This window comes from Podarcis cretensis (genome assembly GCF_951804945.1).
Source record: "Podarcis cretensis genome assembly, chromosome: 3".
Taxonomy (NCBI): Eukaryota; Metazoa; Chordata; class Lepidosauria; order Squamata; family Lacertidae; genus Podarcis; species Podarcis cretensis.
Genome location: NC_137172.1, coordinates 63,577,502 through 63,599,017, shown reverse-complemented (window position 1 = coordinate 63,599,017; position 21,516 = coordinate 63,577,502). Strand labels below are relative to the sequence as shown.

Here is a 21,516-nt window from a genome sequence, read left to right as displayed (position 1 = left end):
AGGTATGCACAATACAGTTTCAAAGCGAAACGGTACGTTCCTGCAACATTGACTAAAGAAAATACATCCTAGTTCATTTTACAGTTTTGATCTGCTCTTGACTTTCCGTGTGACCCTAGAATTCTCTGCATCGCATCACTCAGTCATAACTTTAACTTCCAACACTGGCTAAAAACACTGAAAGGTGGTAGTGGAAGCAGAATGCTGGCCTAGATGGGCTTTTGTTCTGATTCAGCAGGCTTCTTGCCATGTTTTTAAGATTCCAGCAAAAGAGACCAGTGTCTGTTTTGCAGATGCTTGAAATATTAGAGTCCAAAACAAGGAGCAGGGAACTTCTTGTTCTCAGGCCAGATGTGTTTAACTCTACCCTCCCTGTCCGAAGCTCCACCCTTTAAAAAGAATTCCCTCATGAAACAGCTAGGCTTTAAAAAAATGGTTTGGATTTGCTGCAATGGGAAATTTAATGATGTCAAGTCTAATTGCAGCATCAAGGGGAGGGATGTCATAGCTCCTTGTGCTGTGACCACTCTTGAAATTAAAAAGGTGCTTTAAGTGTTCACGTATTGCTCACATCAACTCTCTTGTGAGAACCAGCAGAACTTGAGGTTGCTTGGGACTGTACTATCTCAAACAGAACAAGAGGGTTGCGTGACCTGGTTTTATTGCTATGTCAGTGTACAGCTGGTACCTCGGGTTACATACGCTTCAGGTTACATACGCTTCAGGTTACAGACTCCACTAACCCAGAAATATTACCTCAGGTTAAGAACTTTGCTTCAGGATGAGAACAGAAATCGTGCTCTGGCGGCGCAGTGGCAGCGGCAGCAGGAGGCCCCATTAGCTAAAGTGGTGCTTCAGGTTAAGAACAGTTTCAGGTTAAGAACGGACCTCCGGAACGAATTAAGTACTTAACCCGAGTACAACTGTACTTGCAAATCTTGTTTTTCCTCATAGCTCCAATGAGCAGGGTCTCTACAGCCAAAAATTCCAGAGCCTGTCCCCTTACTGGCTCATAAACTCTGGAAAGTTAGCAACAAAGGAATGTGACCCTGTGGCTGGGAAATTTTCCCCATCCGGATCTGAAAGATGTTTTCCTGTATGAAATTCTGCTCTGTATTACTGGTGCAATATGCAAAAACAATAGTAACTTTTGTACATTTATGCTTTTATCAGGGAAGTAGAAATAACTATGCTTATAAACAAATTCATAAATGACTGAGCATACCAAGGACACTGTGGTGCTTCATTTGTTTGAAGTGAATGCTTTGGTTTTTTTCTAAGTCACCGCAGCACAGGAAATACTGACCTCATAGTGAAAAAGTGTTAACCTCACCTATTTCACTTTCCCAGTGGTTTTAACAGTTATAATAAATGCCTACTCCAATTTCTGGGACGCGGGTGGCGCTGTGGGTAAAACCTCAGTGCCTAGGGCTTGCCGATCGCATGGTCGGCGGTTCGAATCCTCGCGGTGGGGTGAGCTCCCGTCTTTCGGTCCCAGCTCCTGCCCACCTAGCAGTTTGAAAGCACCCTTAAGTGCAAGTAGATAAATAGGTACCGCTTTATAGCGGGAAGGTAAACGGCGTTTCTGTGTGCTGTGCTGGTGCTGGCTCGCCAGAGCAGCTTCGTCACACTGGCCACGTGACCCGGAAGTGTCTCCGGACAGCGCTGGCCCCTGGCCTCTTAAGTGAGATGGGCGCACAACCTTAGAGTCGGACACGACTGGCCCGTACGGGCAGGGGTACCTTTACCTTACTCCAATTTCAGATTACATCCCTTACTGCGGGGGAGGCCTCCAGATGTTTCCACGCCACAGCTCCCATTAGCCCCGACCATTGGCCATATTTACTGGAGCTAAGCGAAACTGGAGTCCAACAACATCTGGAGTGGGAGACCCTAGCAGGATGATTTGGTATGAAATTGTGAATATACTATAAAGAATTTTAAATTTTGAAGTAAGATTCAATGTAGCATGAGTGGGTATAGGCTCGTACAATGTGGCTCCTTCCTCTCTTCCCCCCTGCAGTCCCCCAAAATCCAGAGTAGATTTTGAGTCCATGTGATGATGTGTAAGGAGAAGAGAAATGGAAAGTCCTGTGGCACATGTGTATTTCCATTGTGCAAGTGGGTGGATACTGAATGTGTCCCTTCAGCTCCAGGATAGAATAACTATGCTGCTCAACACTGCCTTGCTCCCGTCCACGCTATATGCCGTGCTGACGTCATGTGCACATGCCACTCAATGTGATAATGTCTCTCGCGCACGCCACGCAATGGGCTGCCGTGGAATTTTGAGGGGCCCATCCCCGCCCCCTTGAAAATTTGGAAGCCATCGGACTTCCGGGTTAGCGCGATCCGAGTAATGGCGGATTCCCTCCGAGCTCCGGAGGGAATCGGCTCCATTGCAAACGGGTCTCACCGCGACGGCGACGCGGGGACCCTTAGAAACCGCAGGCGCGGAAGCCTGCGGACCTGGTGACTCGGCGGGCACCTAAAGCGCCCCCCGACCCACGAAGAGCCTTTTTAAAGGCTGCGGAGAGGGTACGGGGAGTGGCGTGGTGCTGTGAGTAGACCGCTACTGCAGTGGAGCGAAGCCGCGAGCCATGGCCGGAGACCGCTGACTTTCTTCCCTGAAATTCGGACTCTAATTAATCCGTGAGTAGATTGGAATTTGGACTTTAAAAAGTTTATCCTTGAATTCGGCACGATCGGGGGATGTGCTAAAGGGAAGTCCGCACCCCCCTGCCTACAGAAAATTTAAAGCAAAGATCGGAGAACTAAGGTGGAGAGTTCTTTCCTTGGTGTTCTGTAAAAGATAAGATTTGCATGAATTTGACAGAAGAAGATGTGTGCTGGAGAGTAAGAGTGATTTTTTAGAAGTTTGTTTTTTTTTGAACCCCCCCAGACCCGGGGGTGTCCTTTTATGTGAGCTGGAGAACAAGGAACGAGGAGTTTGACAGCTGTCAAAGGAGCTGTCAAACGGGCAGCGAAAGTGAAAAACTCTATTATTTAACACTTTTTGGACTTAATTTGTTACATTCGAACTAAAGTGGTTGGAAACAAAGTAGGGAAATAACAAAGTAAAGGACTATTGGAAAAGATTACTAAGTAACTAGAATCCCCCTAGGGGAAACATTGAAACATTGCAATGGCTGCAGATGGAAAACTACAGGCAGAGCTAGAAAGAATGTTTTTTCTTGTGGGAAAACTGGAGGAGCAGACTACGGTCATGAGTAAACAACTCATAACCTTGAACTCTAAAATAAATGACTCTGCTGAAGGTACAATGGATTTGACTGGGGAAAAATCTGCAGCTGAATCAGAAGAGATAACTTCGGAACAGGGGGAGAGCGAGCAAGGGCTAGTACAGATGGAGACTACCAACCACAAGCCTACATTGTTAGAATACAAAGAAGAAGACCCTTGGATTACAAATCTGCGAAAGATGCGAAAGAGGAGGGAGGAAGCCCCTGGAACATCTGGAATACCTGATTTTAAAAGAAATAAGAAATACGACTGGGGCTTCCTATTTGAGTATGGACTGGTTGATCTTCTGCAGCAGCTGGTGTCAAGTACTTTGGATGGAAGAAATTCTGATGAGACTGAGCTGAAATTTCCCCGAAACCTGAGGACCAATGAGGAGGGTTACCAACAAGATCGGCAAAGAGAGACTGACAAGGACTTAAAGGCCTCAGATGTGAGGAACCCAGGCTAAAAACTGTTGTTATGGATGGGGGGACATTTGGAAGGGACAGAAACCGGGGCTGGGGGGGGGGAAAGGAGAATTTGTTTTTAAATCTTTATGACTTTTGTGTTTGATTATTATGACCTATTTTTAAGATTAAAGGGAAATTCGTGGAAGGAACTCGAGACGACCTTAGAAAAGGCTTTAATGTTTTATAAGAAAATTGGATAAGTAAAATCTGGCCAAGTAAATGGTTTTTTTAAAAAAAAAACAAAAAAAAACATATATATATAGATATAGTAATAATATGCAATGGATGAGAGATTTGAATTTGCTGAGTTAATGTAACTGAGCTAGGATGTATGAAGGGGGGATGGGGGGAGGTCAAGAACTGGGGTTAGGAAAGTAAGGTTATGAAATTTTATAAGTGTTGTCTTTGTCTTTGTGTGTGTATGTTTGTCTTTATAAAATGTGAAAATTTAATAAAAATATTAAAAAAAAGAAAATTTGGAAGCCATCAGACCCACGCCCCCCAGGTGGTGCCCCTGTTGCTGCTGCATTGACTCATGAATTGTCTTGCACATTACTTGCTCAAGGGTGATGCCACTGAACTCTGTGAGACTCAGGCTGATTTGTACATTCACTCTATCATTCTTCTGCTTGCATTTTCACAAAGAATGTGAGGGTGACACCTTTTATTTATTTATTTACTTATTTACAAAAGTATTTATATATCATCAACTCATATATAGTATCAAAGTGGCATAAAACAATAATATATATAATAGAACGTTAAATATCATAAAAACAATACAAAATAATCATTAAAATGATTAATCAACACAGTTTAAACCAAGCATAGGCAAACTGGGCCCTCCAGACGTCTTGGGACTACAACTCCCATCATCCCTAGCTAACAGGACCAGTGGTCAGGGATGATGGGAGTTGTAGTCCCAAAACTTCTGGAGGGCCGAGTTTACCTATGCCTGGTTTAAACAGCTGCATAGGCCTGTTGGCATAAAATATTCTTCGGGAGTCAATAGCAAGGACAGAAGCAGTTTTAGGGTAGCAAGACCAGTTTGGCCACACTGGGCGTGGATGATGTGGGGGGCACCACAACTATGATGTAGAATGATGTGCTAGAGATGGGGGGGGGGGTGGTGCCAAATTTTGGAGTCTACTGAAATTTGAGAGCCCAAATTTCAAGGGCAAGGATGAGCAAGGATGCCTACCAAATCTCTGCTGGAAGAGTGTGGAACCAGTGACACTAAACGATCACCATTTGGGCTTCTGTAACATGGGAGAAAGCTAACAACGCTCCTCTGGATGACCTCAGTGACTGAGCCTTGGATATTAGGGCTCAAATGGTCCTTAAGGTACTCTGGACCCAAGTTGTACAATAGCACAAGAACCTTAAATCTGACCTGGAGCCATATGAGTAAACCAGTGAAGATGTTTCAGCAGATGTGTAACATGCTGTTGACCATGTACCATGTACCCCCATCAACCACTGAAGTCAGCTACTGAATTTGCTACTTGCTAGAGCTTCTGAACCAGTCCCAATGGCAGCCCCACATATAGTGCATTACAGTAATCCAGTATCAAGACTACCAATGCATGGAGTACAGTGGCCAGGTTATCTGATACGCACCAGCTGAAGCGGGGAAAAGGCACTTCCAGCCATACCGGTTGCTTGGATGTCTAATAAAATAGATGTATCCAGGAGTATCTCCAAGCTACACACCTGTTCCTTTAGAAGAAATTTAACCCCATCCAGATCAGGCAATCGCAGATCTTCCAGACATGGGAACCACCTACTCACAGAACCTCCATCTTCCCAGGATTCACACTCCATTTATTGACCCCCATTCAGTCCATCACTGCATTCAGACACTGATTCAGGGCTTGCACCAACACACCTGATGCAGCTGTTAGGGAGAAATAGAGCTGCATGTCACCAGCCTAGCATTAACACCATACTCCTAAATCCCTAACCACTTCTCACATTGGCTTGATATAGATGTTAAATTGCATTGTGGACAAAAGAGTGTCATGCAGAACCCTAGAGCACAGGTACTAGGGGGCTACAGAACACTAGTTCAATCAAAGTTGGCCTTAGGGATGGGTGAACTGGGCTGCCAAGCTTGAAACCAGTGGCTTTTTAAAATGTAATGTTCACAGTAAGCTAGGGTGGCAAAAAGCAAGTGGCACACATGTGGTGGACTTATACTGGACCAGCCACACATCACCCCATTATTAGCTGTTCTTCAATGCTTCCCCAGTATTGCTGTAGTATTACTATTGTGCTAGTGCATGAAAAGTGGAACACGAACAGTTTCCTGGGACATTTAGAGACCACTTAGAGATGACTGTGATCAAGCAGTATACAAATTGCTGAAGTACGTAAATAAATACATTTGTGGCATGAAAAGTTACAGGATTTCAGCAGGAAGTTGGCATACACCAGCTGGTGACAAAGCAGGCCAGAAGCTTTTGCAGGGGCAAACAGTATTGAAAGTGGGATCGTGTATAACCGCTCCAATACCATCATGAGCACAAATAATCATGAATGCATAACAAATAGGATGTCTGGGGGAGTCCTAAATGTTGCAATCGGTTCCCCAGTGTACTGAGCTCCACAGGCAGAACCATTCAGGGGCAGTTAATTAATGCAAATCCCCATGTGTCTCTCCATAAGGAGAGCAGGGAGGATTATCATACTGTCATGTACACTAGCAATTTGTGTGCAAACTGCTCAGTGGAAGATTTCCCTGCCAAAATGGACTGCCAGGCTTCAAGCCACTGCCAATTTTGTGAAAGGCATAGAGGAAATAAGGTGTCTGGAATTAGTTACACCACTCTCAAATATGAATGTGCTTGGTGCTTTCAAGACGGCTCTTTGTTGATGCATGTTTGGCCCTGATCCATCAAGAGGCATTGCCTGTGCAGCCCCCAAGTACCAAGTGTGGGCCCACCCAAATAGCCCAGCAAGATAATACAAAACTAGCAATAAAATAAGTTTAAGGATAGACAATTAACATTAAAAAGACAGCTACTTCTTAGAAGTTGGACCCAAAACAAAATATTGCAGTGTGGAGTGTTCCTGTTCAAGCAGGGTTCCTGCCAGCCAGCCATACCCTTTCTTAGGATATTCCACTCCATTTCCCATCTCCTCAGTTCTCCCAATTCCATCTCTCAGCATTTTGCAGTCACTGGGCAAGCCTAGACCTCACTGAGCTGTTGGATGGATCCTTGCCGCATTTAGAGGTTGCTTTCCTAAACGTTCTTTTTGTGTACTTGGGGATGGTTTCTCCAAACCTACTGTTGCCTCCCCTGTGCATAAGTAGTGTCATTTTAGCTAGAGAAGGACCCACAGCGAATGAGTTCACTATTACCAAGCAGCATCTTGTGTGTGTGTGTGTGTGTGTGTGCGCGCAGGATCAAATCTTGTTTCCATATGCAGATTGCCCTCACCCTATCAGAGTGTCTACAAGCATACAGAGAGGATTTCTGAATATAAGTTAAATCATATAATCATTTTTTTGTTGGGTTGAGGTTTACTTTGTAAATCTGTTCGTTTTCTAAGGTACTGTACTTACTTAGGAAATCCACTTGGAGTCACTCTAACACAGCAACCAGCTCGAGTCTGACTTTTCACCAGCTATCTGTAATGCATAATATGAAGACCTTGCCAAAAAAAGTATGGTCTCCATGCTGATAATGTCTACAAATCTGCATACATTCATTTGATGTCATGAAATGTTTAACTGGAAATTACACAGAAAAGAGAAACACTCATATTTTATGATTAGTAATGAAACCAAGCCACATTAGTTGGTACTTATCTCCCCCCCCCCTCAAAAAACCCCCAAAACTGTAAGGCTATTTTTAATTATTTTGGCAGGCTTTTATGGGAATTTGAAGGTCATATGCTGCTTTCTTGTTATCAATATATATCATAATATGGAATTACTGCTTATTTTTGATACTGTGATTTGGTTATCTTGATAGATTTTATTATTTTGGAAATCAATTTGCAAGTCAGGCAAATTATGAGTAATGGCGTGGCATCATAGAAATTATCTGCTTTTCAGCTCAAATTCTTTATGTGTCTACTCAGAATTAAGACCCACTGAATTAACTTCCAAACAAGTGGGTCTGTATCTAAAGCTGTAATGCTATTCCCATTTACCTGGAAGTAAACCCAGGTGAACTCAGTGGGCTTACTTCTGAGTAGACATGCAGAGGTGTGCACTATTGTTGAGAGATGAAATCCCCCAGGCACTGGCTTTCTTATCGGATGCATGAATAGTGGTGCTATTTCTTTGCTTGTGGTGTATCATTCAGTTGAAGCAGTTGATAACATAACAAATATGAAACATTTTGCAATATTCTCATTTTCAGAAATGTGCAGTATAAAAATATTAGATAATAAGTCTTAAGGTACCTGATAAAAAGCAGTATTTCCTGTTGTGATGTTTTACATGTGGCATTTAGTGTTTTGATGGAATTTTTAAGCATGAGGCATGGCTAGATGGGAGAAGGAGTTTTAACTTGGGGGTATAAAGAATGAGAGTAAATCTTTGTATTGGATCTCATATCTCAATCCTAGTAGACTCTGATGTCTTCCAGAGCAGCTGTCTAAACTTTTTTTTTAAGTAATATTATAGCTAGACCAATGATTTAATGTTCAATTTTTAAATATATATTTTATATGATTGCAGGTGGAATTCATTTTCTCTCACATATCAGGAAACTTCGAAAAACCATATAGTTATAGGACTCTCCTTATAGCGAATTAGATTACATTCACCTGATCCAGCAGCTGGGCTAAACACCCCTATCCCCAAAGAAAATGGATACCTTGTTGCCGAGGGATGCGGAGAGGAATTGATATCTGTGCTGTGAAAAGATTGCCAGTTTGCAGTTATTAAAACAAAACAAAACAAAACACAACAAAGCAGGCACTACAGTGCTGGAGATGGAGAGCACAGATCCTAGAGCTATTTCCAGAGGAGGGAACATCCGTCCATTCATTGAAAAGTTAGGGCAGGCTGCAAGAGCAGGAATAACTTTTTCAGGCTTTGTTTTTCCTTTATAAAACATTGCCTGACTGCTCCTGCATCGGAATGGTGCAGTGGAGTGTTTGCAGCCTCGAAAGAAGCCAAATTTAAAATAAAATGGGATGATGTCGCAAGTATGTTGCTTATCACAGTGATGTTAGTAGGTGCCACTAGCCAGGAAGTGCTCATAACACCCATATAATCACATTCCTCCAAACAGTAGACCCCAAACAGTAAAACTACATTTTTTCACATTGGCAGATTCTTCTTGTTTGAGACCTGGGAAAATGTGATTGCTGAACCACAAAACGCTTCCTTGAGAAAAAGACTTTTGAATTTCCCCTCCCAAATTACTCAGTTAATCAAGTAGCAACTGTACATTAATTATACAACGAAAAGAGTGTTTGCAAAAGCCCTAACGTATCTACTCCAAAAGTTGTAGAAGCATGCCCTACCCTGAGATGTCTGAAACAAAATATAGATTTGAAACAGAGTTAGTTGAAGCATTGTGGAGCTACCAGACTGATTGAATAGTTTTAGCTCTGCATTTTGTCAGTAATAGTTATTGGTGTTGATAGAATATAAATAAATGGATATTATAATAGTTTTTATTGCAGGATGGGAAGATCACATACTGTATAGTAAATCAAGTATTTGCTATATGTTCTGGTCAAGAACACTGTAAGAAAATGAGTAAACTGTTATGTGTGCACTTTGATCAGCCTGGCTTTGATGATTTCAAAAGCGAAGCCCTCTATGTTTCTTTCTTTTGTTTCTATCTTAAATATAGGCAGTGAGCAATATAATACTTGATGAGTTCATGAGAAATTTTCCCTATGCAAAAAAATAATACTTCCAGTACTCTGCTTGCTGTTTTTTCTTTCACTTTTCATTCTGCCATGTTAAAATAAAATATAATCTATACCATGTTACTGCATTCAACCATGTTACTTGCATTTTAAACAAATGCATTCTGATGTTGACATTAAGATCTCGAGTTGCACTTTTCTAAATATAACTGTATATTTATATTCCATTGAATCTTAAATTGGGAAGAAAATTACATCCAGCCACTTTTGTGACCTACTGGAGTACTATTTTGAACTAATATATAATGTTAAGCAACCCTGCTCTTTTCTGCAATGTGAAATGCCTTTAAAATACTTTTTTTTTAATTGGCAGCCTGTGGGATAACTAGCACCCTAAATAAAATTTCAACTTTTTGTGATGTTTATGCAATTATCCTTAAACTAGTGTTGAACTGTACTGAAAAGCTATACAGAAGACTGAATGTTCTGATGTTGATGAGCCATGAACTTTGTGTATAAATTTAAACTGAAAAATGATTGCAGTAACATCATTCAAAGGAACATTTAATGGCTATTTTAAAAAAAACCCTAATGGTGGAACTGACAAAATGAAAGACAATTCAGACATAATGCTTGGCAGTACATTTTGGTGATAATAGACCCACAGAAATCAATGTGTCTACCCTGAGTAGGACTTAGTAGATTACAAGCCATTTTGAATTTCTCCCATAGGAATACAGGAAGCTGCTGTATGTTGAGTCAGATCAATGGCCTATCTAGCTTAGTATTGTCTGCACTGACCTACAGCAGCCCGCTGGGGTTTAAGGCAGTAAGACTTTCCCATCCTACTGGATATTCTGAGGACTGAACCTGGGAACTTCTGCCTGTCAAGCTGAAGCTCTACCATTGAACTACAGCCCCTCCCAGAGATGTATAGTATATTTTTGGTTTGTGAGTGCATACAAATAAATTTTGCACAACAAGCTGTTTTTGCATTGTTTTCCCTTTATACTTTTTTTCCAGTTGCCCAAGCAAGGCGTGCTTAATTTGATGCATGTGAATTTATTATTATTATTATTTGCTTTTTCTGGTATCTGAAAAGTTTTAATGAAAGAAAGTAAAGGATTTAAATCAAATGGATATAATCTGAATCCTGAGGAACTTGGTTACTTTGATAGCAAAGGCAGGCAGCCTGCTACAAATATTTAAGTTGCTATGGCCAGGGAAACATTTCTTGAATTAGAATCCATGAGCTAGAAGTCCTGACTTCCTATGGCCAAGGCTGAGGAATCTTGTTAGGAAGCTAATGAAATTTCATGCACTATTTCTGTTGCCTAATCAGCTAATCAGCATTTCTGTTTCAATACCTGAAACGGGAGGAAGAAGTTATCATGAAACGTAACTGTGCTCAGTTTTCAAGCTGAGCTAGCTGTGAAGGGATTCCATGGTCACTTGATGACATTTTAAGTAAGGGATGGGGGGCACAAGCTAATTCATTCTCACTGTCTTCTTCCTGGCTCGCTCGGTCCAAGCTTCTTTCAGCCTTATTCATGAGCTGATCAGTGGGAGAAGAGAGGAAGAAAAACTTATTTGCATTATATCTTTGCATTTAAAAGCTATAAATTACGGGAAACTATAAATGTTCCTCCTTAGTAAATGTTACTGCTCATAAAAGCCGCGTTTGCATCTGTGCCCTTATTGAAATTTCTCCTGGCTCCAAAATAGATGCAACAACATTATTAAAACTTATGGATTCTAATAGCATATAGAAGGACAATCTTTTGTCTCCAGCCTTCTCCTTGATGTATTGTCATCCCCTGGCATGAGATCAGGCAGACCTTAAATTAGTGGGTCTAGAAATGCTGCAGGAAATCAGATTGGGTTGCTTGTAAAACAACAACAACAAAAAGTCCTGCTCAGGTTTTGCAAGCAGAATCAAGATGATGTGCACTGCCCACCTTGAGGAGGCTGCTACCCAATTCTGCTTCCAGCATCCTGATGATGTCAAAGAAGGATCATGGCAGGGAAACAGCAGCACTGCCCCTTTGCTGCCAGGACACTCTGTTCACACTGACCAGCAAGACTGGCAGTTCCTATCCACTTGGCAGATATGAACACTGAAGTTATTTTTTCCTATTAGTTCTTATGGGGTGTATGAAAAAAGAACCATGAGGATGAAATTAGAGGGTGGGGGCTCAAAGTCACTCTACTGTGAATGCTGCATGGGGATGGCTTTAATTGCCCACCTCCCAGTTTGCAACCATTGGGTGGGATACACCTAAGGAGTCCTATCAGCGGCCCTGTGCAAGGATTTCTTGCTTGCACAACGGGGCTTTCCTCCCTCTTCCCACTCATGTGTCTCCCACCAGTTTTAAGTGTACATAGCCCAAGACAGTCAAAATAAGGAAGCTGTCAGGGCTGTTGGTGAGTGATTAGTTGGCCAACTGATCCGCCAGTTCACCAGCCAGCCAGGAAGCTCAGCTAGTACATGACTAACAAGTTTCTCAGTTTGAGAACCTAAGAGGATCATCAATGTGATGAGTTCTGGCTTGCCTGAAGGTGTGACTCGTCTCCCTTCTCTCCCACCCCCATGGCCAGCAAGGCCAAGCAGGGGACTGAGGGCAACAGGAGGGCTGGCATGCACTATGCTGTCACCACCCCTTCCACACCATTGGTGGCCTCAGCAGGGAAGCCATGGCCTGAGGTGACTGGAGGTGGTTACCTGGCCTAGAACTCTGCCCAGGCGGGTGGCAGGGAGGTCCTCATGGTGCTGCATCCATGACTGAAGGAGCAGCAAAGGCGCACCAGGGAACAGGTTGCCAGGGTCACAGAGACAGGAAGCAAAGGGAAGCCCATGTTCTCAACCAAAAACACTGGCACCATCTCCATGGGAACCTGGGGGTCTGGGCACCCACAATTATTTTTTTACCTCTGCCCCTGCCCCCGCTGTCACACACCCCACCACGCACTGCTACCACCCAGTCTTTGCCCCCTACTGCTGGGCTCCACTGTCGCCCAACCTTTGCCCCCCCTCCACTGTCCGCTGTCACCCAGCCTTCACTGCCACCACCACCTGGGCTCCCCCCCCCCCCCGCTGACACCTTACCTCTGGTGCTCAGGTGCCCCGGCGACGACTGGACTGGGGCCTGCACCTGAACTGCGGGGCCTCTGTTGGGGCCCACTGCAGCCACGGACGAAGGCCACATGGCGTACAGAGGCCCCATGGCAGAGGTGCAGGCACAACCGTGGTGCCAGAGCACACGTGCATGCGCCACTGGGCAGCCATGGTGCAGGGCCCAAGTTGGCACTGCTAACTAGGAATACACCAAATCTACTGCCCCTCGCAGCTCTCTCCAGAGTGTTGCCTGAGGCAACTGCCTCAGAAAGACTAATAGTAGGGCTGGCCCTACTTAGTCTTTATCTTAAGCCAAAGAGTTTTTGGTCTTTTGGGACGGCTTTCACCCTTTGCCGTGGCTTCAAGACAGTAGCTACTTGTAATGAAAATGTGTACTCTCAGTATAAGCAAGCAGGAGTCAGTGAAATTGATCATTCAAGTATTTGTTCGGAAGGGATAACCTCTCATGTGAATGGTTTCAAAATTTACTTTTTTCTCACCACACTTCACTTTCAGTGCTTCCAGGTGGAGGCTTAATACTGTAAATTAGTTGTTCATTTAATCTGGATTAAATTAGGAGGAGCAGGGAAAATATGGCAGACATTCTGTTGCCAACAATATTGTATGAAAACTGGGAAAATGTGCATGCATGAGGAGCACCTATCCCACAGTAAACCCCCACCTGGAAGTACCACATGAGATGGTATCCGTGAGGTAATTTGAAAGGTCTTAGCAAAATGGCAGTCCAGTTGATATGCTGAGTGTCACTTCCTGAAATTTCTTATTATTTTGTATTATTATAAGTACCTCTGCACTCCAAAGCTTCAAGCTTCCCCTTCAAAGGAGAAATTTTAATTGTTGAAATGTAGAGTTGTCTGCTGTCTTTCATTCTTTCTGAGGGGTCTTCCCCTGGAACAAAGATAGTATTTGGTTGAATAGTAACATTCATATGAGAACTCGCAGGACAACAGAACTTTGGGCATCCAAGCATGAAATGAAATTTCAAGGGTCAGGCAGGACAAGCAATTTATTCTGCTATTGGTGTTTTTTCATGCCTCTTAAAAATAAGGGGTCATTTCTTGCAGATGATTTGGTTTTAACACTACAGGAGCCAGAATCTAGTACGAAGAGAGTGTTAGAATTAATTTATGAATTTGGTCGGGTAGCGGGGTTCAAACTGAACAAGCAAAAAACCAAGGTTTTGGAGAAAAATCTGACACCTTTGGAAATAGATGGGTTTCAGAAAGAGACAGAGTTAAATGTTGTTAAAAAGGTAAAATACCTAGGGGTAAACTTGTCTGCCAAAAATTTGAATTTATTTAAAGATAATTATGAAAAATGCTGGTCAGAAATTAAGAAAGATTTAGAGATCTGGTCAAGATTGAAACTTTCCTTGTTGGGTCGAATTGCAGCTATAAAGATGAATGTATTGCCGAAGATGTTATTTTTGTTTCAGACCCTACAGATCGTGGACAGAGTGGAGTGTTTTGGGAAGTGGCAGAAAGAAATTTCTAGGTTTGTCTGGCAGGGCAAAAAGCCCCGAATAAAATTTAAAATATTAACGGATGCAAAAGAGAGAGGGGGGTTTGCCCTGCCAGATTTAAGGTTATATTATGAAGCTGCGGCTTTCTGCTGGATGAAAGATTGGTTACTCCTTGAGAACACTGACGTCCTAGATCTGGAAGGGTATAATAATGTTTTTGGATGGCATGCATATTTGTGGTACGATAAGGTTCATAAAATGTTTAAAAACCATATTGTCAGGAAAGCTATATTTATGGTCTGGACAAAATACAAAGACTTATTGGAAGGTAAGACCCCGAGGTGGTTATCACCAGCGGAGGCCAAGGTTCGAAAAAAACCCAATATGGAGGCCGGATGGCCGAAATACTGGGAAATAATAGAAAAAATTGGAGATAATTGGAGGCTGTAGAGCTTTGAAAAATTAAAGAATAGGGTGCAAGACTGGTTTCATTATGCTCAAATTCAAGAGGTTTTTAAGTCAGACAAAAAAATAGGATTCCAGGTGGAAAAATCGAAATTAGAGACAAAACTGTTAGAACCTAAGACCAAGGCGCTTTCGAGAATGTATAACTTGCTGCTTAAATGGAACACCCAGGATGAGATAGTCAAATCAGCCATGATAAAATGGGCTCAGGATATTGGGTACAACATTATGTTAGAAGACTGGGAAAGGTTATGGACCACTGGAATGAAATTCACGGCATGTAATGCCCTGAAGGAAAATATTATGAAAATGATATATAGGTGGTACATGACCCCAGTCAAACTTGCAAAAATATATCATCGGTCTGATAATAAATGTTGGAAATGTAAGGAGGCTGAAGGGACATTCTTTCATCTTTGGTGGACTTGTCCAAAAGTGAAGGCCTTCTGGGAAATGATCTATAATGAGTTAAAAAAGGTGTTTAGGTACACCTTCCCTAAGAAACCAGAGGCCTTCCTCCTGGGCATTGTGGACCAAAAGGTGTTAAAGAAGGATAGAACTTTTTTTATGTATGCAACTACAGCAGCAAGAATACTCATTGCAAAATATTGGAAGATACAAGACCTTCCCACACTGGAAGAGTGGCAGACGCAGTTGATGGACTATATGGAACTGGCTGAAATGACTGGCAGAATCCGAGATCTGGGAGAAGAGACAATGGAAGAGGACTGGAAGAAATTTAAGGACTATTTACAAAAACATTATAAGTTGTATGAATGTTAAGAATCTGCATGACTTGGAAATTTTAGCTCCTGCAATTAGATTAGGAAAATAGAAAGTTAAGTTATAAGTAAGAAAAAGTTGAAATTTAAAGTTATTTTATGTATTATCTTAAGGTATAAATATTTGACAAAAGGTACTTTAAATTTAGAAGTAAAACACTCTGAAAGATATAAATAAGATACGAAACAAGGTAATAATTTGCTGATATGTTTATTGTAAAGAACGCAGGGTGAGGGAGATGTGGGGAAGTCCAGTTGGTAACCTAAAAATGTATTTTGAAAGTTGGATTGTTTTTCTTTCTTTCTTTTTTCTGGTTTCTCCTTCTTTTTCTTTTCTGTAAACTGAAAATGTAATAAAAATTTTAATAATAATAATAAAAAAATAAGGGGTCATTTCCTACAACCCTATTGGGTTTTTGGTGACTATATTTTCATACATGATTGAACTATTTATGGATTGAAACAGCTTTCTCTGTGCTCCTATTTAGGTCCGCTTTTATATTCAGAATGATGTGGGGGCTCCTGAAAAATATTTTTTTAGTGAGGGAAGAATTCTACCCTGTTGTCAGGACTGTATGCAGACTTTCCTATGATGGTGGAACATCCACACCAATATGGCACTCTTGGGGGTGAGGGGGCAGAACACCAAGGTGGGCGTGGGAGTGTTTCTGTTAGGGTTGCCAAACATCCAGAATTTCCCAGACATAGCTGGGATTCAGAAACTGTGTCCGGGCAGAAATCGTTGTAATGTCTGGGAAAATCCAGACATATGGCAACCCATGTCGGAACGGTAGAATCTGGCGAATGTCCTTTTAAAAAGCTCAAAAACTTTTGTGTCCGGATATTCACTTTTTGAAATATGGCCAGCCTAGTATGCTCTGATTTCCAATCGTACTTTTAAAGCCTACTTATTAGGCAAACAACAACCCTTTCAAGAAGAATATAAGGGAACTAGGGATATGGCAGTAGAAAGGAAGGAAGATCTAGCCTCATTAAGGAAAGGGGAGAAAATCAGTTCTGTTTGCATTTCTTGCGAACCAACCAAACGTTTGAAGAAAACGTATAACTGGGGGAAGTTATTTAATGGAAATAGCATGCAAAAATGTGTTTTCTTTGTTTGTTTATTTATAAAAATTCTTGTATACCACAATTTCATTAAAAAATATATCAGAACAGTATACAACATGGGTTGGCAAACTAAGGCCCGGGGGCCGGATCTGGCCCAATCGTCTTCTAAATCCGGCCTGCAGACAGTCTGAGAATCAGCGTGTTTTCACATTAGTAGAATGTGTCCTTTTATTTAAAATGCATCTCTAGGTTATTCGTGGGGCCTGCCTGGTGTTTCTACATGAGTAGAATGTGTGATTTTATTTCAAATGCATCTCTGGGTTATTTGTGGGGCAAAGGAATTTGTTCATTTCCCCCCTCAAAATATAGTCCGGCCCCTGACAAAGTCTGAGGGACAGTGGACTGGCCTCCTGCTGAAAAAGTTTGCTGACCCCTGGTATACAACAAATATAAATACAATAAAAACCACATAAAATCCAAAATCACAGATATCTAAATCACAGCTAAGCACCACAGAAATATATTTTTTTCTTAAATTGACAGCATAGGAAAGTTTTCAGCAAACATTTAGAAGTTAATGCAGAAGAAGCCTGCTAAATCTCTACTGGAAGAAGATTTGACATGATTGGACTGATAACATGGAAGGCTTTGTTTCATGTTTATATCAGATGAGTTTCATTAACATGGGAGATAACTTACAATGCTGCTACAGATGATCTCAGCAATCAAATGGGGATATAAGGATTCAGGCGCTTCCTGAAAAAATTGATTGCTGAAATCTTCAGGTTAGTGAAAAACTGCCTACAAAAATGTGTATATTTGGAGACATTTCAACTAAAATGTTGATGGCTTCTCATGAGAACTTTTAAAAAAGATCAGACTGCTTTGGAAATGTGGATAAATGAATTCACGTGGGAAAAACGAAGACAATAACAGAAATCAAATTTGACAGTTTTGTCCATCGTTATTTCAAATGATTAAAATTCAGGCTATGTGTTAGGATAAGGTTGCCATATTTCAAAAAGTGAAAACCAGGACACCTCAAAATTGTTGAGTTTGGTTTTTTTTTTACAAAAACGTGATTTTTCGATTGACTTGCCTAAGATCCAGGACAAAGCTCCACCTTTTGGAAATTCCCCCTGGACATCAATTCTGCCTTTGAAATCTTGGTAATGTCCCAGAAAATCTGGACGTATGGCAGCCCTGTGTTAGGGTGAATTGTATGCATGGTCAAAATAAGCCAGTATTACCCTAGAGAACTGATTACTCAACGGAAACAAAATTTCTGCTTGGAAGTGATTGAAAGTGTTGGACATGGGCCAATAAATGGAAGGTGTATCCCAATAAGACATAGGTGTTATTTGTTCTGAATTACTGGGCCTGAGAGGTAGGGAGATGGCATGTTATAGGCAGAGTTGCACTCCCTTAGAAGGAGCAGGCCTGTAGCTTGGGAATACTCTTGTTGGCCTCTGTGGCTAGGAGTGCCTATTTCACCAGCTACAACCTTTGGTATAGAGATGGCTTTGCAGCTGTACTCCATTCTCTGGTAATGGCCAGACTGGATTACAGCAACAAGCTCTATGTGGAACTGCCCTTGACGATAACTCATAGTTCATTTCTGATCTTTCCAGTTGTGATTTGGAAGACTGTCTGAATTTATCAGTTAAAGGAAGATAGATAATGAATAAGACATCGAGTATTTAAACCACAAGCATTCCATTTCAAAATGAAAATAGATAGCCTACCCACCCTGCAATGTATTAGCTAAAAGCTCAAGGCGAGACAATACCTAAACTCTAGCTCATTATATCTTAACCTTAAATCCCAAATAAAATAAACTTAACCCCCCCCAAACAAACAAAGAATAAATAATGTGGCAGGTGCTTTTAAAAAGAAAACATATGATTTCACTGGCAGCCTGGGAAGCATATCTCCTGTATTAGCAACTTCTATGTTGAGAGCATTAGTGGCTCAGGCGACCTTTGATTAAAACATGAAGCAGCAGCAGCAGCAGCAGCTCCTAGCCAGCCTTTTCCTGACCAAGGGGGAGAGACCAGCCCCTATAGCTGTTCATGAGAAGCGCCACTCTCCCGGCAGGGAGAATGAAATGGGCTAAGCCCGCAGTTCACAGCTCCTTTGTTAATGGCATCCAGCCTCTGGCCTTGGGAACTGACTGACGGCAGTTTGCAAATGTATGTGCTTGGCTGGCAGCCTGCCGTTCCCTTTGTCCTGGCAGTGTAGGGGGTCTAATAGGGAAGCCGGAGCGTGTCATCCCTGACCGCCAGAGCTTCCAAGCAGTAACATGATGGGCAACCTTTCAGACAATATCCAACATGAACATTCAAGGCTTGATCTATTCTTCTTGTAGACACTGGGAGTGACTGATTCCTCAGGCCAATTTCCAGGCCTTATTGCCTGAGAGGAGCTCCAGAGACTGAATGAGGGCCCTTGCCTTGCCCTTTAAAGAGATAACCTGTGGAACAGAAAAGGATGACATTCACAATATTATTTCAATGATTGATTGGTACCAGAAAATTAGTTAAGCATACCTATGTGGAGATAAACAGAGATATAGTTTAGTGGAGGGTCCCCCCCCCCCCGTGATAATGTAATCTCTAACAGGCTAACAGGGTGCTGGAGGAGACTCTTGAGAGTCCCACGGACTGCAAGAAGATCAAACCTATCCATTCTGAAGGAAATCAGCCCTGAGTGCTCACTGGAAGGACAGGTCCTGAAGCTGAGGCTCCAATACTTTGGCCACCTCTTGAGAAGAGAAGACTCCCTGGAAAAGACCCTGATGTTGGGAAAGATGGAGGGCACAAGGAGAAGGGGACGACAGAGGACGAGATGGTTGGACAGTGTTCTCGAAGCTACAAACATGAGTCTGACCAAACTGCGGGAGGCAGTGGAAGACAGGAGTGCCTGGCGTGCTCTGGTCGATGCGGTCACAAAGAGTTGGACATGACTAAACGACTAAACAACAACAACAACAGGCTTGAAGGAGGATGGGACAGAAACCCCAACTTTGTGGTCTAACTACATCTCAGAACCAGATGGGCAATAAATACAGCACTGAGTATCATGTAACAAACTACAGCCTGATCACAGAAAGGACAGGAGTACCTGCCTTCTCAGCATCATAATCCCATTAAATAAGCTTCCTTATATTGTTGGGATGGAGGAACCAAAAAGACTTGTTAAAAAAGACACTTTTAAGGGTACAATTTGCTTCATCAAAGGTATGAAACAGACTGAGTCAGAAGCACACCTGTGTAGACATAATCATTTGCATGTGACAAACCTGTGGCACGAGTTCTACAGCGGCACAAATGATGGAAGCAGAAGGGCCTGTGGGCTTGGTAATGGCATAGAGTTAGACCTGCACTCCTGCCTGTTTCACCAGTTGCTGTGCTGCTGCCTGTTCCTTGGCCTACAGACTATGGGCAAATGACGGTCAGGCATGGAGGGCTGCATATGCAATGCAAGTGTGCATTAGAAGGGCTACTAACACTTGGCACTTGTGGCGCACTTGCTAAAAAGATTAGTTAACCCCTTCCCATTGACAAAGGATGTACAAAGGTGCCTACAACAATGTCTGCAGCCCTTCAGTCCCTGCATGGAGTTCTGCCCACTTCCTGCTCCTTCTTCCCAGAAACCCCTGCTCCCAAAATCTCAGTTGTAAAAGGGCCCCCTTCCCCCCCTTCTGTGGTGACATCATACCCCGTTACCCTGGCACCCTCCCCCTCTCAATTCTTCTGTTTCTGTCCACTTCTCAGCTAGAAGGACAGCATCTGCATGGTCAATTGTTCTTAAAGGCCTGGTACATTCTCCTTGTGTTCTTAATGGCACCACTATCAGTGATCTTCTGAACAGCAGAACTGATAATAGCAAAAGCTGAAAGCAGAAGACTTTTTTCAACACAGCCAATCACAGTCCCTGAAAAGAATAACAGATAGACAGTCCCAACTATTTCTGAGGGTATTTACCGTAAGTTACTTTCATTCCCAAAAGTACAAATTGTGATATAAAATGCAACATTTTGATGGATCATTACTGACAAAGGAAAAATATTTAGGATTAAAAACAAGCATTGCTTCTGGAGTGGCCTTGAGGAGTAAGGGAAGGGTAACCGGTTTGGAACTTATCTTTTAGCTGATAGAGCATTACCTGATGCTTTTACTTGATATGTGTGATGTTCAGATATCTTGATTTATGCTTTCCCTTCACAGTTGCTAAGCAAGTTGTTTTAGAACAGTGTGGGCAATTCCTCAGTTACTGTGAACTGTAACAAAATTTCAGTTGCATGGGGGAAGTAATTTCTGAAACATGCCCAAGTTGACAGGTACCACCTCTTGGAGAAAACTCGTGACAGTACTGTATAGTGGCTTCATATATTATTTTCTCTGCATGGCTGCATGGGCCACTGCGCACTCAGGGAATTAAGACCTGGCACTTCATAGCGCATGCATTCTGTTAGCTATGTTTAAAGCTCCTTAAACTTTGTTACTACATTTGTGTAGCTGAGCTTAAAATCCTGGAAGCAGAAGTGATGTCATTCAAATATCACTCTTATGGGAGTGATGTCAAAATGTATATGAAATGCACGGTTTCCGTTTCCAAATTCTGGGTGTGTTCTGATATACACAAACAGTAGTCCACAGTTGGTTTGGACCACTGATGCACATTGGGAATATATTGCAGAGCTGCTCCCATTGTGGAAGTAAAGCAGGAATCCATTATGCACATCTGCGCATATCTGAATTCCAATGTGCATAAGAAGCCCTTTGATCATGCTGCATGTACATGTAGTAAAAGGCTACGTTACTGATGGGTGCATCATTAAATTGAACTTTGGGCACACGTAGATAGCACCTTGTCACTTAAACAAACACCTTGGTTAACAACTCAGTGAGTGGTTTAATTCTGCATTATTCTTAACATTTCACAAAGTGCAAATTATTGCATTCTTTCACAGGCAAACTCAAAAGTAAAATATGAAACTGTAGAGGTACCGTGTTCAGTCGCAAGAGTTTCTAAGTGTTGCTCTTA

At 42.1% G+C, this 21,516-nt stretch overlaps 1 protein-coding gene across 1 annotated transcript in view; it reads left to right on the top strand.

Annotated features, from left to right (window-relative positions):
- The window catches only part of SLC35D3 (solute carrier family 35 member D3), a 231,550-nt gene that overhangs the window by 101,518 nt on the left and 108,516 nt on the right, over window positions 1–21,516 (top strand). The gene's annotated exons all lie outside the window — the stretch shown is intronic.